General features: G+C 43.2%; 1 protein-coding gene across 2 annotated transcripts in view; it reads left to right on the top strand.

Annotated features, from left to right (window-relative positions):
• The first annotated feature begins 347 nt into the window (after positions 1–347).
• The window catches only part of ELMO1 (engulfment and cell motility 1), a 323,193-nt gene continuing 307,656 nt past the window's right edge, over positions 348–15,884 (top strand). The window contains exons 1-2 of one of the 2 annotated variants that reach the window (XM_030008954.2): positions 348–937; positions 2,042–2,112. The gene's annotated coding sequence lies outside the window, so the exon portion shown is untranslated. Of the gene's footprint in view, positions 938–1,025; positions 1,507–2,041; positions 2,113–15,884 lie in introns of those variants that run through there. The other variant, XM_030008955.2, reaches the window with a different exon arrangement.

The following is a 15,884-nucleotide window of genomic DNA, read 5'->3' as shown; positions in this document are numbered from 1 at the left end:
TTAGAAGATATAAACTGATGGCTTGTAATGTGACATATCCTATGTAGTCCATACGGTACCTGTGACTTAAGGCATTAAAAAAAAAGAAAAAAAAAGCTTACTGACTGCTTTTCTTTTAGGGAGTCTGAGAACAAAAAAGCAGAGATCTGATATTTTACTTTTCCAGCGAGCGAAAGCCACGACTTAGGCACTCATCTCTTTAGGGTTGAAGGGGCCTCGAAAGGCCAGCCAGGGCGGCAGCCGGTACCCGGTACCCGGAGGCGGCAGCTCGGCACGGCCGGTGCGGAGCGCGGGCGCTGCCGCCGCCTCCCGGCCGGGCTCGACCCGGGGCGCGGAACGGAGCGTCCCGGGGCTGGGCTGCGTTCCGCCGGCTGCTCGCTCCCTTCGGAGGGGAAATTATCTGCGCGCCGCAGCGAGCCAGCTGTGTCAGGCTGCTCCGCGGCGGCAGCTCTCTGGGAAGAAAAGCGACAGCAAAAAATAAAACAGTTATTCCAAAAGCAAGGAGGAAGTCCCCCAAATCCCTCATTAGAAACTGCAGGACGAGGGACGCCAGCCGCACCGCCCAGGGGAAGAGACGCTCCCGGGCGGAGCAGGAGCGGGTAGAGGCGGCGGGGTGGGCGGCTGTCGTCGTCGTCGTGGTCGTCCCCCCCCCCCCCCCCCGCACGCAGGTGCTGCCGAGCCGCGGGACCCCCCCCCGCGGCGGCCGGTCCGGGGCTGCAGGTCGCGGCCCGGCCAGCAGGAGGAAGGAAGAGGAAGTGAGAGCGGCGGCGGGGAGCCACCGAGTGCCTCTGCGAGCCCCGGGATGGGATAGCGCCGGCGGCAGCGCAGCGCACCGCACCGAGGTGGCAGCGGCAGCCCGGCTCCCGCGGCGGTGGGCGGCCAAGCGGCTCCGCCGGCCCCGCTTTGCGCCGCGGGGCGGTGCTGCCCGCCCTGGGAGGTAGGCGAACCTCGGGGCAGGCTGCGGGGCTGGCCGGGCGGTGAAGGGGAGCGCGGGGAGACGCGGAGGGCAGCCGGGGAGGAGGGACGGGATGGGGGCAGGCGGCCGGCAGAGCCCCGCACCTGCCTGCGGCCGGTCCCCCACAGGGGGAGGTGCCGGGCGGGGGGGGGGGGGGCGGCCGGAGGGAGCGGCCGCCGTTTCTGTGGGGAAGAGGAAGCGCAGCCTCGTGCTTGTCAGTGCGGTGGGGCCCCGGCCGGCGGCTGCTGGCGGCGGACGGCGGTGGGGGGGCGGCCCGGCCCGCCTCGCCTCACATAACGGCTCCTCCCGCCACCCTCCCCTCTCCGGCGGCCCGCGGCCGCTCCTTCCACAGCCGCCCGGCTCTCCCCGGCGCGACTTTGCCGGCGCCTCCTCCTCCGCCACCGCCTCCTTCCCGCTCCGTCGTCCCCCCCCCCAAGCCCCCTCCCGTGCACCGGGCGGCCCTGCCCGCCTCCAGCTGCGCCTGATGCTCGGAGGCCGCTGGTGAGGGGCGGCGGGCGGGGGCCGCGCACCTCCGAGCGCCGGGGCGGGGGGTGAGTAGTGGCGGGGGCCTCGCCTGACCCGGCGGGAGCGGCGCGTCGCTTGGCGGTGGCGGGAGGGTGGGAGGTTTTTTGGGGGAGGTGCGTGGGGGGGCACCGGCTTCGGGCAGGTCCCGCGTGCGGGTTAACGCGGGGGGTCAGGCCGGGGCGGAGGCTCCGACCACAGCAAGTGTCCGCAGAGGCGTGGGCGTCACTCGGGAGGAGAAAGCTCAACTTCCAAGCAAGTGCATCCCCGCACGCAGCCAGGCTCTCGGTACCCGGCCGCCTCCCCCTCGGCCTGGCCTTCGACAGCTTTTGGTGGGGTGGGAGTGCGTGTGCGCCTTTTTCCTAAGTTTGCGCTCGTACAAGTGTTCAGACCGCTGATGAATTGCAGATGAAATGATTGCTCTGAAATGTGGGTGGTGATTATGCAAAGCCACGGTGAGCAGCCTTGTAAAGCAAGTGGGTAGTGGGTCCAAAAAGTTACGTTTTTAAAGTTCCTTGGCTCGAAGCCTTTACAAAGTTTATTTTGAGTATCTTTTCCTTGCAGAGCTAATACAACTGTCCAGCTCTCCCCCGAGAATGGTGTAAAGTAAATATAGGAGTTCCTGAAAAATAACAGTGAGTACATTTCAAATCAGCAACGTTTTGTTGTTAACTTTGTAAGAATACCGCTTAACCTGCCAAGGCTCAAAATGTGCAACAAACGCATTATGAGGGCCAATGATAATAATAGTGCAGGAAACGTACTGTGTGTTAATTGCCTTAGTATAAACATGGTTGCCTGTGAGCTGTATTTCATGATACAGCAGTTACAGTGCAATTTCAGCAAGGGGTGTTTTGAAGTATGTTTGTAAGCAAATGGATTTTCTTTTGCTTTTGTCCCTCAGCTGCCTGATTGCCCCCGGTTAAAATATTTATCTTTTGGGAAGAGGGGGAAATTGAGTAAGTGTGCAGAGTCCCGTATCTGTGACTGAGGATGTTGTTTCCTCCTCTTCCCCTTAGCTTTTTCTCCTCCTTTCCCCCAAATGCACACACGCATGCATGCCATCTCATCCTCAGTTATATAATCTTGTAGACATTTATGGATCATTCATTGTTCGCATTAGTCCCATTCTTTCCCTGTCATTCCTGCTTGATTGAGTGACTTACGCAGGATATTACACAGTAAAGAAAAATGTATTTGAATTCTCATAAAGTTCTTCCAGTTTGAGCTGCAAGTTTGCTTTCTTTGAAGGTTTTCTTTCCCTGATTCCCCCCCCCCCCCCCTTTCTTTTTTTTGGAGCTGTGTAAGTAGGTGGTAGGGCTCTAATCTGATGACCAGTAACTAGATAAGGAGGAGGAAGAACAGTGGTGACAGTTTGCTGGTAAAAGTCTCTCTTGTGTATTGCTAGGAAAATATCCATTAACACACATGTCATAAAGCTGCTAAAATCACTGCAGCAACTTTTAAAAACTCACCAGTCAGACAAAATAAAGATTAATGTGGCTAAAACATCAACATGATGTGAAATGGGTATTATTGAAAGATACTGTCAGTGCAGTCTGTGGATCTGAGTGTGTGATTTGACCGGTCTAGAGGTGCACCTGATTCCCAGTTTCTTCATGCCAGGGAGGTTGCATAGGGGTAGTTGACTTTCTTTTGTCTCCTTTTGTAATCTGTTTGAAACTCACTGTGCAGTACAACACACTTCTCTGTAGCTTGCAACTTTGCTAGGAGTGTCATTGTCTGAGGATTTTTTTTTTTTTTTTTTTTTTAATGAAGAATGGGGAGGGGGGGAAGAGAACTGGTTTCTATACTTACTGTTTTGATATTTTTACTTACATTCTCTAGATGCCAGGAAAAACTTAATAGGTGTACAATTCAGATGGATTTTGATGAGGGGATAGGAAAAATTCTTACCTACTTATTCTGTGGCAGTCTTTTGTGGTCACTGAAAGTATCTGCAGTTCAGTAGTCATTATTATGTAACCTGACCATGTGTGTTCTTAAAAGCAAGTACTTCTGTTTCCTCACTGTTCAGGTGCAGCATATTGCATACATTGTCCTAAGAAGTGATTTCTTTCTTTTTTTTTTATGCCCCTTCACCCCAGTATTCACAAAAAAAAGCTTATTATGCTACATGAAGGTGTAACTGTTGCTGAAACACTGCTGTGTGCATTGTACTTCCTGACAGCAATGCTGTTCTGCAGCGAATTGCAGATCAAGAGTAACGTGCTGCTCCACCCTTCCTTCCGTTCTTTGTTTTTTCTACCTAGTAGAAGTCTCTTTGATTTTAAGGTTTGGGCTCATAGACATGCTTTCTCGCAGTGTCCAGCCTACAAAGTGGTGTTGAAACTATGATCTCATGTTTTCCATGTTGATACACAGGGAGCAGAGCACCCATGTTCACACATAAGATGCGTGGCTTTCTTTGATACTCTAGATGGGTTCAGTGTGTGATGGAGTGAGAGGCTCATGTCTATAGATTTAATTGTAACTAGGAAAAGGTTTCCATAGATCTCTGCCAATGCACCTGCACACTAGCATGCAGTGTCCTCCTGTTCTAATGACAAGCTGCTTTTTTGGATATGTTGCCAACCACAACATTTCTAATTCTGTGATTCTCAGATAAGGATTTGCTTGGGACTTAGGTGAGGCCATCAAGTACAATTTTCCTCATGAGTTGTGACTCTGCTATCACTTGATTTTCAGTTTCCTCAAAGTAAATGATCTCTTTAAAGTTTAGGAGCTCTCTTTGTCATGCTGTGGTGTGAATGTGTGGTATGTCCTTGTATTAAAAAAAAAAAAGTTTGTAGAAGGTGATGGGATTTTGGGAACCCTGGAGACTGGAAAACATCATACACCCTTGGAGCAAGCAAAAGTACTGCTGTTTCTTCTGGTTTATTTCTCTGCATAGTTATGCCTGGGTCTAGTAGACTTTCCCCCCTGCACTGTCCTGAAGGTACAACTTTGAGGGAGAACGAGTTGGTCAGGTTTGCCTCCCTGTTCAGTCATTATCCTATTAAAAAGGAGATTTCAAAAAGAGGTTTTACAGTTATAAAGTCTTTGTGGTTTGAACACTTGTGCCTAGAAATGGCTTTTTAACACCCATCAAACCACCATTCAGTCAGGTCTGTGCTGTATCTTTAAAAGATTTCCCTGCTTTGAATGAGTTTTTTTGAAAAAGGTTCTTGTATTCGTGGCAAGAGGAATGTGCCAAGTACACGTTGTTAAACTTGTGTCAATTTAACAGAGCAACTGTTTAAAGGATTTCGGATAATTTTCCTTCTACTTGAGTCAGTCACTTTTTTTTTTCTTTTCTTTTTTTCCCCTCTCTCCAAATATAACACTGGAAAAGGAGAGAAAGAGAAACTAAAAGCAATTGGCAGAAGTCAGTATGTTGGCAGGCATTTGATAGTATGGATCGTAAGAGGTGATAATATATATGTGACACTTAACATAAAATAAACTGCATACATATGGTGTTACAGAGATGAATGGAAGACTAATCACAAAACTGTGAAGCTGTCTTTCAAACAGCAGTTTTGCATCAAGCTATTTGCAAGGATTTGGTTTTGCAGTGTGATCTTTCATTACTGCAAGTGTTGCGAGACACAAAAGAGAGATTGAAGGATAATGTCATAACCTTTCTGCTAGTTTCCTCAGTCTTCTGATCACTGTTAACATTTAAGAGGAATATTAATGAGAAGTCTATGATGGGGGATAGCTAATGTGTTTCCTTTTCTGTCCGTTTCAGATCTGACAGAGGTAAACTTCTGTTATGGGCAGACACTAAGTGGCTGGTGCCACATGGGTGGTACCCATCAGTAAGCTACTAATTTCTCAAGCTGCTGAGCGGATTGGTTTGTAAAGCTCATGCTTGCACTTAAGAGCAAGGTGAACAGTGATTCACATGGTGCTTGTTCGCAAACACTTGAAAATGCATTGATATATTTCTCCTAATGGTGGGTTTCCATTGTGACTTTGATTTGACTGTAGTAGGCTTGTTTTCAATGTCTGCTGGGAGGGGGAAGTTAGTTGTGAGAGAGTGGAAGCGATGGACAAGCTATTTCTCTGTTCAGCAGTAAATCGCACTATGAAGAAGACTCAAAGCCGCTGCTGGTCGGGGTCCCCTTAGAAAAGTGTTTATGTACGAATGAACTCACTTTGGTACATGTCTAGTGAGCAGCCTTTGCAGTTCTTTAGAAAGCTGAATATACTACCTGGAGATGTTATGCAAATGTGATAAGTGATCTATTCTTACTGCCTTTGAGGACATAAGTCTACTTACTGATGCTTCTGCTGTGTTCCATTTATAGTCAGATAACGCTGCAAAACTCCATAGGAGCTAGCAGTAGCGCAAGGGAGGGAGTGGGAACTACTAGTCAATGCTGAGGGAAAAGATTTCCCCTTTCAAGACTGAATTCGGTTGATTTGAAGTGTTTGTGAAACATCATCTTCAGTAAAGAGGCTGGGGGGTGGGTGGAGAGGGGTTATAAGAAAAGGAATTGTTCCCAAACAGATCTATTACAAAATAGTAGCTGTCCCCTAGCTGTTGTGTGTTTTGTCTTTTGCTTCTGCTTTCCTTCTGGTTTTTATTTCTCAAAGTTAAACTCTCCTCATAATTTCTTCATGCATGTTTGCCACCTCTATCTTGGTACCTTATTCTTTGGTCTTTAATGTATTTATTTATCCCGACTCTCATGGTTTCACCAACTTTGTCCAGTCCTTAAATTCTTTCCCAGGCATCCCTTAGATTATTACTCAATTAAATAATTTTATTTAAGATTTGCAAGAAGAGCTGTTGACTGAAGTGTGTATTATCACCTCCTATGTTCTTTCAGAGTCTCTAGCTCAAAGTGTTTATTGTACAGTCCTAATTTGTGGGGGACATATGAAGCGTAAAACTGTCTCTGAAATACTGTGTCTTCAGGGGCTGAGTAATTTTTTTATCAGCTACGTGAATACATATGTGATAATCTAGCTTTTTTACTTGTTGAGCTTGCTTCAACTGAAAGGGAGGATGGGTCACTGCTTCTAAGAGAACTTCAGATTCTGGAGATGCGATGTCTTTAAACTCCCATTCTTTAATACCACAGAGGATGCTTGCTTGAAGATGATCTAATTTCCCAGAGCTTTTTGCAAGTCAGAGAGTGTGCGTGAACGTGGACATAATGCTCCATGTGGACCTTTTTTTTCCTTAATGTATGAAGCTGACAAGCTGTAGATCAAACACTTTGGACATTTTGAAGTTAGACAAAAGGAGGGATATGCAGGGTATGATAAGGGGCTCAAATAATGCTGTCAGCACGTCAACCTTCCTACTTCAGTTGCAATTTTATGTACAGTTCCTGGGACTAGCTGGCTGGTACTATTCAGAGGTGTTTTTCTTGTAGCTCATTGTCAGCTTGATAGCAAGAATGGGAAGAGTCAGGGCACCTAATTTGGTCAGTTAGAAACTTCCATAAAATTAAGCATGTAGTTGTCTTTTCCTGTGACCGTGCACATGCTGTAGGTAAAGAGTATACTTTGTGTATTTGTTTGCTGACTTGAAGCCTCTATCTGTTTCTGCTGATGCTGACTTGATTTTTATGTAGTAATAGGAGATGCATAAATGTTGTGAAAATAGGAGAATGATTTTTAATTTTTTAACAAATGTAGTTAAAATTTTTTGCTATGTTTTGGAATGATGGAAAGAGTTTAGCAAAACCAGTATTTCAATAAACTTCTACAAAATGCGGTTGTTTTAACACTGTCTTCCATAGATATGGAACTGTCTTAGCTAACTATTCATATATTCTTAATGCATGCATGAATTCTGGTGCTTGAATTTGTAGCCAAATTGAAAATATTATTTGTCTATTTTTCTTTCTCTTCAGCCAATGTACATGTATTTTATAGTCCAGCAGAAGCGTAAGGGATGTGTGGGTCTTGGCAAAGATAACCTTACGTGAGTGGTTCAGGTTTTTGTCTGTCTAGACTGGCAATCTGCTGCATACTTTGTTGAATCTTGCAGGAGTGACCATGGTGGGGGTGACTCTTTAAATTGATGCTTCATATTTTAAGAGAGATGTTAATCTATTGAGGTAGGGCGATGAGGAATTTATAAGTATTCACATAATACCCTCTGGCCAGACAATAATGTTGATTTGGACATTTCTTCTCTAATAATAAGAGAAGAAAAATGTCTATAACACAGGTTGGTATAATACAATTTTTACTCTTAATGCCAATGCATGTATTTGTTACATTCCAATATAGTCTTTTCCATTGCTTTGCTTTCTGGAATACAATTGCACATTAGTTTTCATAGCAACAGTTGTGGCTTCAGCTGGAAATTGAAACCTGGTAAGTGTTGGCTTGGCACATGGAATTTTGGACAAACTTTTTCAATAACACTGAGCCAAACCAACTAAAAAAAAAATTTTTCCCCAAATGTAAGTACTGGTCCTTGCATTCTGGAAAGGATATCTGGTATACCCGTTGGTCGCTAGGCTTTTAAAATGCTGGAGTATTGGTGTTTGTCTTTTTTTTTTTTTTTTTTTTTTTTCCTCCGAAGTTTTCTTTTTTTCCCACCTCCCTTCAAGGGAGGCACTCATCTGTTGAAACTCTACCCCCTGTGGTTCAAGTACATTCCTGCTATCAACCTTTTCACCCCACCTCCCACTGTCCCTCTTCACACATACTCTGACATCTCTTCTGCTCACCAAACTCAGGAAATTCAGGTCTAGATGCAGGGTCTAATTCTGAGCTATAGTTTACGTAGGTCTATAATCTCTTCTCCTATAGATATGCATACAAGTTTCTTGTGTGCCTAATCTTCTTTTCCTGGAAAAAAGGCACAAAATTTGAACAAATGAGAACTTCCATTGGAGAGCAAAAGACAGAACATTTGGTGTGGTGGATGTTAATGAACTACTCAGGGAAGATTGTAAAGGGGGAAAAAAAGATCCAACCAAACCAAAAGCCTAGAAGCCGAAAGAAAATGTAAGGTTTTTTCCACTTTGGACCACTTAATGCAATTTTAGCCATATCTGTGGCAGGCAATTAAAGATTTGACAGCTAGTGCCAGTTCCAGAAAACGGCGTGAAAAATGGCCCACACCTTGAACAAAAATATCTGGTTGTTTTTTTAAAATTGTAACTAATGTTAGAGTTAGGTCAGTTGACGTGATCTTTGAAAAGACTAATTTTCATATTTTGTAGCCAAAAGTGAAATTTTTACAAAAGTGCAATTGTGGAAAGCAATGTATAAAATTTGGAAAGAGAAAAATAATCTCTGAGCCTTTCTCTGTCCTGACTTTCTTCTCTGACATATTTGGACTTGACCTATTGAAACTTCTGTTCTTCCCTCTGTATAAAATGCTGGTGATTTCAGTCTGTGTTTCTTGGGTTAGCCTTAGGATGTATCATGTACAGTACCTTTCATAAACTTTTCCAGTATGCAGTGACCTGGGCTTTTGTTTCTTGACCTGCCAAAATTAGCCCATTTTTTGCTACAGCTACCTTAGGAAGTTAGCTTGTTGGAAGAGTACATGTGTGTTAGTGTGACAAGAGTTGGTAGCATTGTGCTGTGTTGGGATGGTTTTCTGGAAGGTAGAGGTTTCAAAGACTTCATCCCCTGCAGCTGCGAATGAGTCAGAAAACACACTATGATAAAGGAGAGATGTGTGCAGAGGGAGAAGGGAAGAAAATAATCTACATAATTTTAAATCCAAGTAGGAATTTGAGTTCTATTTTAAACCAAACACATAAATAAAATGGTCTAGGGCTATTTGCACTGGAATTTTAAATTGATTTCCTGGCTCATATGCCAGAGGGATCAAAACATCCAGAATTCAGCGGTGCTGGTGTGTGAATTCAAATTAAAACAGTAGGTTTTAAGATTTTTTGTTATGTTCCAAAATGCTTAAATTTTGTAAAATTACTCACCTCACTCTAGAGATGGTGAGGCTTTTAGCTTTGAATTAATTTTGTGTAATTAATATATGAAGGTTGAAAAAGCAACTGTGCTGGCCTATGGGCTACTTTTCTGTAATTAAAGGAGTGATGGCACAAGGGAAAAAGCAGTCAGGCTTCCCTCCCCTAAGTCAGTAAATAGAGAACCACCAAACTAGACTAGAAAATCAAGCCTAAGTCAACCCACAGATCCTTTGTTTCCGTCTAATTGTTCTTGCTGTGTTCACTGGTCCCCATAAGCTTGACTAAGGTAATAACCCTTGCTTTCCTGTCTTGAGGCTTTTCTCTCTTGATCTATTGAAATTCAGAGTGGAGGGCCCCCTTTAGAGAATGTCCTGTTGGTAGCTGTCTCCTCTGTAACAAAGAGGCTCCAGCTGTGGATATGGATTGAAGAGAGAAGTAGCCTCTCAGGGAAGCAACTTGGAGTCATTTAGGAAACCAGCAGTTTTAATTTAATTTGGAAATGGTAAGCCTGAGTCAGTGCAGTTTTCAGACCGCTGATGTCCTGTGCTTGAATTCAGACAGTACCTGGGCAGGCCCAGCGTGTTCTGCTACGGGTTGCATTTCTGAGATATTTAATTGTGATGGAATTACATTGTGCAGCTATGTAGTTTTAATGTGATGGAAGAGACATTGCAAGTCACTGGTTTGGTGCTGGAAGGATGTCTTTTCAGTCTTTGCGTCAGGTAGAGACTGGTGTCCTACGTGAGTGCGTCCTCAGGACAGCTGCTCTCCAATGTTCAGCGCTAACAGTGGTCCCACAGGAAGGAGAGGAGAATTCAGGTGTACCACATAGTGCAAATTCTGGTAAGAATGAGTAGGCATAACCCCAGTTAGAAGGGCTTATAAAACATTTTCTGCATCTTCTAGCTGCTTCATCCCAGTCTGTTTCCAGCCACCTCATCTGTGTTGAGATACCCAGGCATTAGTTATGCATGTATAATTACAGCTATGCTTGTAATTAACTGCATTATCAGTATTAGCCAAAGGGAAAGAGAGTTGTGTATTTTAAGTATGGTAGACCATGTCCATTTCATATGCACACTGAATGAGACAAGAGGCACTACTTAAAGAGAAACCTTGGAAGAAAAGTATCTTTAAAAAAAAAATAATCTGGATTTATTGTTTTGACAAAAGTAGTACCACTGAAAAAGAGTAATCAGTTGTAGTACTGTTAGCTTGTGAGAGCTGCAGCAAGATCTCTTAATCCACAGTATTTACTGAAAGGGACAGGTATGTCTGGTATGGTCAGCGTGGATACTTGATCTTTACCCATTCTGTGTGAAGTTACAAGTGGGAGCAAGGCATGGGTGTGTTCTGTACTGATAAAGATAACCTGAAGCAGTTAGGAAACTTGGAGGGTGTTTTGAGCATCTTCTCAATGTTAACTTAAAAATACAAGGGTAGGTAGTAGTCAGAATGCAGACATAAAGGGATATATTTGCAAGCTATTTTCTCAGTAAAAGCTGGGGAGTTGCCTTCCTTAGGGACAGCATGGATGGTGTGCATCAGCAGTAGGAACTCGTGTTCTTTCCTACCATTTTTGAGATTGTAATATGAAGTTACTGCTGTAGCTGTAGGGCCTCGGTGAGCTGATTCAGCCTAACTGGGGAGAGAACATCTATGATCAATTCTTTTCAGACACAGGCAGAATTGAACTGCTTCATCTATTGAATAATGGTAGAGGAGCTCCTCGGATAGTAGAGGAGCTCCCACCAAACACTGGGAGGAGCTCAGGGCACCTCCGTTTGGGTCTGACTGTCCGGTATTTGTATTGAATAAATCTACATATCAGCTATAGGTAAAAATTCTGGAACTCTTTTAGTATATGCTGAAGGCAAAGAAAAAACTATTAGGTGGTTAGATTCAGTCTGAGATATCTGCGATTGTTTTCATTTCCTAATCTGATGCTGGCACAAAGCCTCATGAACACGAAGTCAAAGAAAAGGGGGCTTTTTTAGAAGGCACTTTGTCAACAGATGTGAACAAAGGTGGTTTTAAAGTGTTACTGAACCACTGACACAAGCTCTTACAGGAGTGTACTGAGAGACTCTCTGGAAACATCTAGTTTTCGTGAAGGGAAGGACCATCAGCTCTGGTTTTCCTCACTAAGAGAGAGTTGATTGTTCCAGTAATTCTACAGGCAACAGCTCTTCTCTTGGGCAGTAGTTGCTGTGTGTTACTAAAGGTTGTCCTTAGATGAAAATCACGAAGTAGCAATATGATTTAGTTGAAAAATACTAATCCTTGGCATTCTCCATAATTTTCTGGTTTGTATTCATACTGATTTCATATATGGATATATACACTTAGAACTGGAAAAAATCTGAGGTGTGGGTTTTTTTTTTTAAATTTTTTTATTTTTCCAAAATAAGAACTAAATCTGTAACTTTTTTCTGGCTTAATGGAGAGAGCTGTGCAGGTGGTTTTCTTGGTCTCATACAATGAAAGCTGGTAATAATTTCCCATAGTATTTCCAATAAAAATGTTAACCAAACAATCCTGAACTGCTGGCATAACTCAGTTCCTCCTGCTAACATAACACCATTCAGTCCAGTGGTGGTAAACCACTAGAGAGTTTGGCCTTTAGAAGAGGAACAAAGAGAATTATCTCAGATACGCAGTGCCGTAAATGTTGACTCTTCAGTTGTGACCAGTGTGTAACCTCTCTGTGCAGAGAATCAGTCCGTGGGTTCACAGTTCAGCACTTAACAGTGTTGAATGAAAAAATGAGTTCAAAGAAAGGAAGGCGCCTTCCTTGAATTGTATGAGAAATTGATGCAGACTGTTAAAATATTCAGAGTTACGTTTTCCTTTCTAAGGTTTAACACTGGTCTTCAGCTACTTCTGGTCCCATTGAGGAATTCAGGAGATCAGTGAAAGTTGAGCGCGATACATGTGATAATTGCAAAGGCTTTTGCTATTTGCAGAACAATTTGGATACCATAAGGGAAGAAGTTGTCTGCTTCTTTCTTGCTAGTATGCTTCTAAAGCAGAATAATTGTACTTAAAAAGAGAAGGACCTTCTCTGATTTTGTGTTAGTAGAGCAACTATGTTTTAGGAGCAGCAGTTTCCTCATCGTTACCCTTGTACACGATGAGGTGGGGTTGCTGGCACATTTGCATAAAATAATGCATCTTTCTGCAGTAATTCTTTTAAACTGTTTCTGACAAAAAAGAGCGTCTTTCTGCAGTTGTCAATGGCTTGCCTTGTACAATTGTCAAAAGAAGAGCAAGACTGTATTGGGGAGAACCAGCAGGAATTTGTAGTGTTTGCCCTCACCATTTGCTTCTGCAGAAACAGGGTAGAATTACTGGAGTGTTAATTTACATCTGTGGGTATATGAGATCCACAATGTAATGTCTTTTCCTTCTTTTCTGCAGAGCATTTTTATGTAGGTAGGAGGAGCAGGTGCTCATTGCTGGTGAAAGCCATTGTATGCTACCTGCCCCTTTGGAAGGGAAAATTTGTGTGTTTTTATTTAAAAACTGCCAATGCCCACGGCGGTTTTTTTAATTCTCCTTTTAAAAACCATGTCTTGGACTTCCTTATCTCCTCTCACAAAAAAAAGAGATTGTTCAGTTTCGGGCTCTTTGTTGGAGCTGTACTGCTAGGAGCCTTCCTGGCCTCTGGCACTATCAACAGAAAATGCTGCTCTTGAAAGAATGGAGTATAGTTTAGGAAGTGGGGAGGGTGGAGCGGAATACCAAGACTGGTAGCAAAAGGCAGAACTTGGCATCGCAAAGATATGGCTGAAAAAAATGTTCACGTTCCTTGAAACTTTTGACAATGGTAAATAAGGTTAAATGAAGGAGGAAAAAAGAGAAATAATGCAGGCAGCAAGGGGAAGGCATTAGAAAGCCCCAAGAGGGGAGGGGAGGGTATTGTCAAGTTTATTTAGGCATCATCTTTTTTGCAAGATAAGCCTGGAACAGGGGGTTGGTGATCCCTCGTGTTTTAGTTTAGCAATTTAAATCTATGTGATACATAATTTGTATTTTGGGTTTTCCCCCCTGACTCAGCCACACAAGCTTAATCTGTCAGGGGTACGGAAATTGAGTTTGAATATTGCTGGGCCGTTGTATAATTTATAACTGACTCTGAAGAATGGAAGAGTGATATATAATGGCACATTCATCAGGTAAACGTTCCTCAGTAACACTTCACTCCTCCAGAGCTTTAATACATGCTTATTTTTATATAATATATTGTCCAACCGGGTACAAAATCTCTAGCTGGTGGCAGGGCAGGACCATAACATGTTCATAAACAATGTTTGCATCTTCTGGGGTGAATGATGAAGCCCTATTGCAACTCAGGTTGTCCTGTGGGTCAGGAGCCATACAAACTGGCTGCTCTCTCAAAACTGTCACTCTGGGCTTTCTCCTTTTTTTTTTTTTTTTTTTTTTTTTTTCTCCCCATCCTTTCTGTCTGCTGTTGCAGAGCCTGAGTCCTCAGCAGACAGCATTACGGGTTGTCTACCATAAGGCTGCAGTGGGAGTAAGGAAGCTCTTGAGCTAGGAAGCTCTTGAGCTTTTAAGGCCAATCCTAGATTATTCTGAGTCTTTTAAGGTGGGTGGGTGTGTGTGAAGACAGGAGGGATTCTTATTCCCATTAAATTACAGTTAAATATGTGCTTAAGTTTGGGTTTTTTGTATGTAATCCTGTTGATTCTGCACAAACCAAGACAGATACAAACCATATTCTTTTTTGCAGTACAGGCATGAATAATGATGGGGAAAATAAATGCATGGGTCAGATCAGCTGAGTGGGAAGCACCCATCTTATGCAGCTGTGCTTCTGACAATAGCTACTTTCTAAACAGCTTGGAAAGTCTTCCTATGAAGATTTTTGCTATTTAGGAGACAAGAGATTGTAATTTGCATTCAGGAAGCACTCTTTTAATCAAAATATTTGACTTTTATATCCATGCACACGTGTGCATGTGTGCAAACATGCAGTATGACAGCACAGTAGGGCAGTAGGGTCTTTGCTTATTTTTTTAATGGTTGTGAATGTTAAGAAATTAGTCATTAAACTGTAGATGGAAACTGAATTTCTGCAAATTTAATGGGAACTGTGGTTGGGTAAAGGACACAGGCATATGGCTGTGCTCTTTATCAAAAGTCTGAAGTCTGCTGGATTAATAATGGTTTTCCTCTCATTTCACTGACCTTTGACCCTGAGAATTTTATATAGCTAATAAATTAAGCCACTAGTGGATTATTTACTATTAATTTCAGAAATCCACTGTGCTACAAAAATTGTAATGTCTGTCTCATAGTAAGGATGAGCATTATGCTGCAGCAGTTCGGTATCTCGGGTGTGTAGTGAGGCATGGAGCCAAAGCCGGACTGCTCCTCGGTGCTGTAAGCACACTGTCGGCTTGCTATTGTCGGAGCACGATTGCTTGGATTGTATTGTTGCTCTTAGAAAATTTTGGGTGTTGGGTTTTGTTTCCTAAGTATGTATCGGAGGGTCCTTTTTAAGGATTGAACATCATTTGTAGTTAAGGGATCATAGTGTATTTTCTTGAAAGCTGAAAATGGATGAAATTAACAGTCCTTCATGCTGTTCTGACTTCTGTGTTAGAAAAGGATGCTGGGTATCAGGGTAATAGGCAGCACATCTGAAAATTTTCTCTAAATGTTGTTGCAAGACCTGTGGAAATGAGCGGCTCTCCAGGGTGTTAAAAGAGAATAAAGTTTTATTGCTCACTGTAAAGCTGCTGGTGGAGGGAGTAGTTACATTAAACCAAGATGGAAGTTTAAATTTAAACCAGCCTGCCTGTGCTGATCCATGTAGATACACTTCTTCTGAAGTAAGCACCTTTTTAGAAGGTCTTGGAGAGGAAAGGTAGTGAGTTACTGTTTAGACTAGGTAGGGGCTTTTGGATTAACACAGATTCTTTCCTTATACTTGCTCCTGAAGAGGAGCCACGCTGACTTAAGCATGTAGCATTTTGCTTTAACTACTAATTTTACCATGGAGGCAGGCAAAATGAGGAGAAAGAAATAAATGTTTGCAGATATAATTTGTTGTCCTGACTATTCTGGCAGTTCTAAATATCAGCAGTGTGTGGAGAGTTACTGGCAGGCCCTTTACGTAGTTTACAGCTTTAGCAGCGTGGCTGCCAGTGAAGCCAGCAGCTTACTAATAACTGACTAATCATTTCTGTCACACCTGCACAAGCCTTTCTATCTCTCTCAAACACATTAGTATTCATGAGAAGTTACTGAACCACGATGAATCACAAACACATTTTAAGTAATTCTTTTGTCATTCTCCTTGGGCCAAGTACACCTTTCCTAAACAATACCTTATTTTTCTACGCCATAAAACCTTTTATTTTTTTAGTCAGAGAACGGAAGATCAGAGAAATGAAACCCTCTCTGTGTATTCAAGTTTACCTTTTAATGGGGACTTTGTCCGCCAACTTCTGACTTTTTAC

Source organism: Aquila chrysaetos, chromosome 3, assembly GCF_900496995.4.
Source record: "Aquila chrysaetos chrysaetos chromosome 3, bAquChr1.4, whole genome shotgun sequence".
NCBI lineage: Eukaryota > Metazoa > Chordata > Aves > Accipitriformes > Accipitridae > Aquila > Aquila chrysaetos.
The sequence above is the reverse complement of the archived record's forward strand: the minus strand, read 5'-3'. Positions and strand labels throughout refer to the sequence as shown.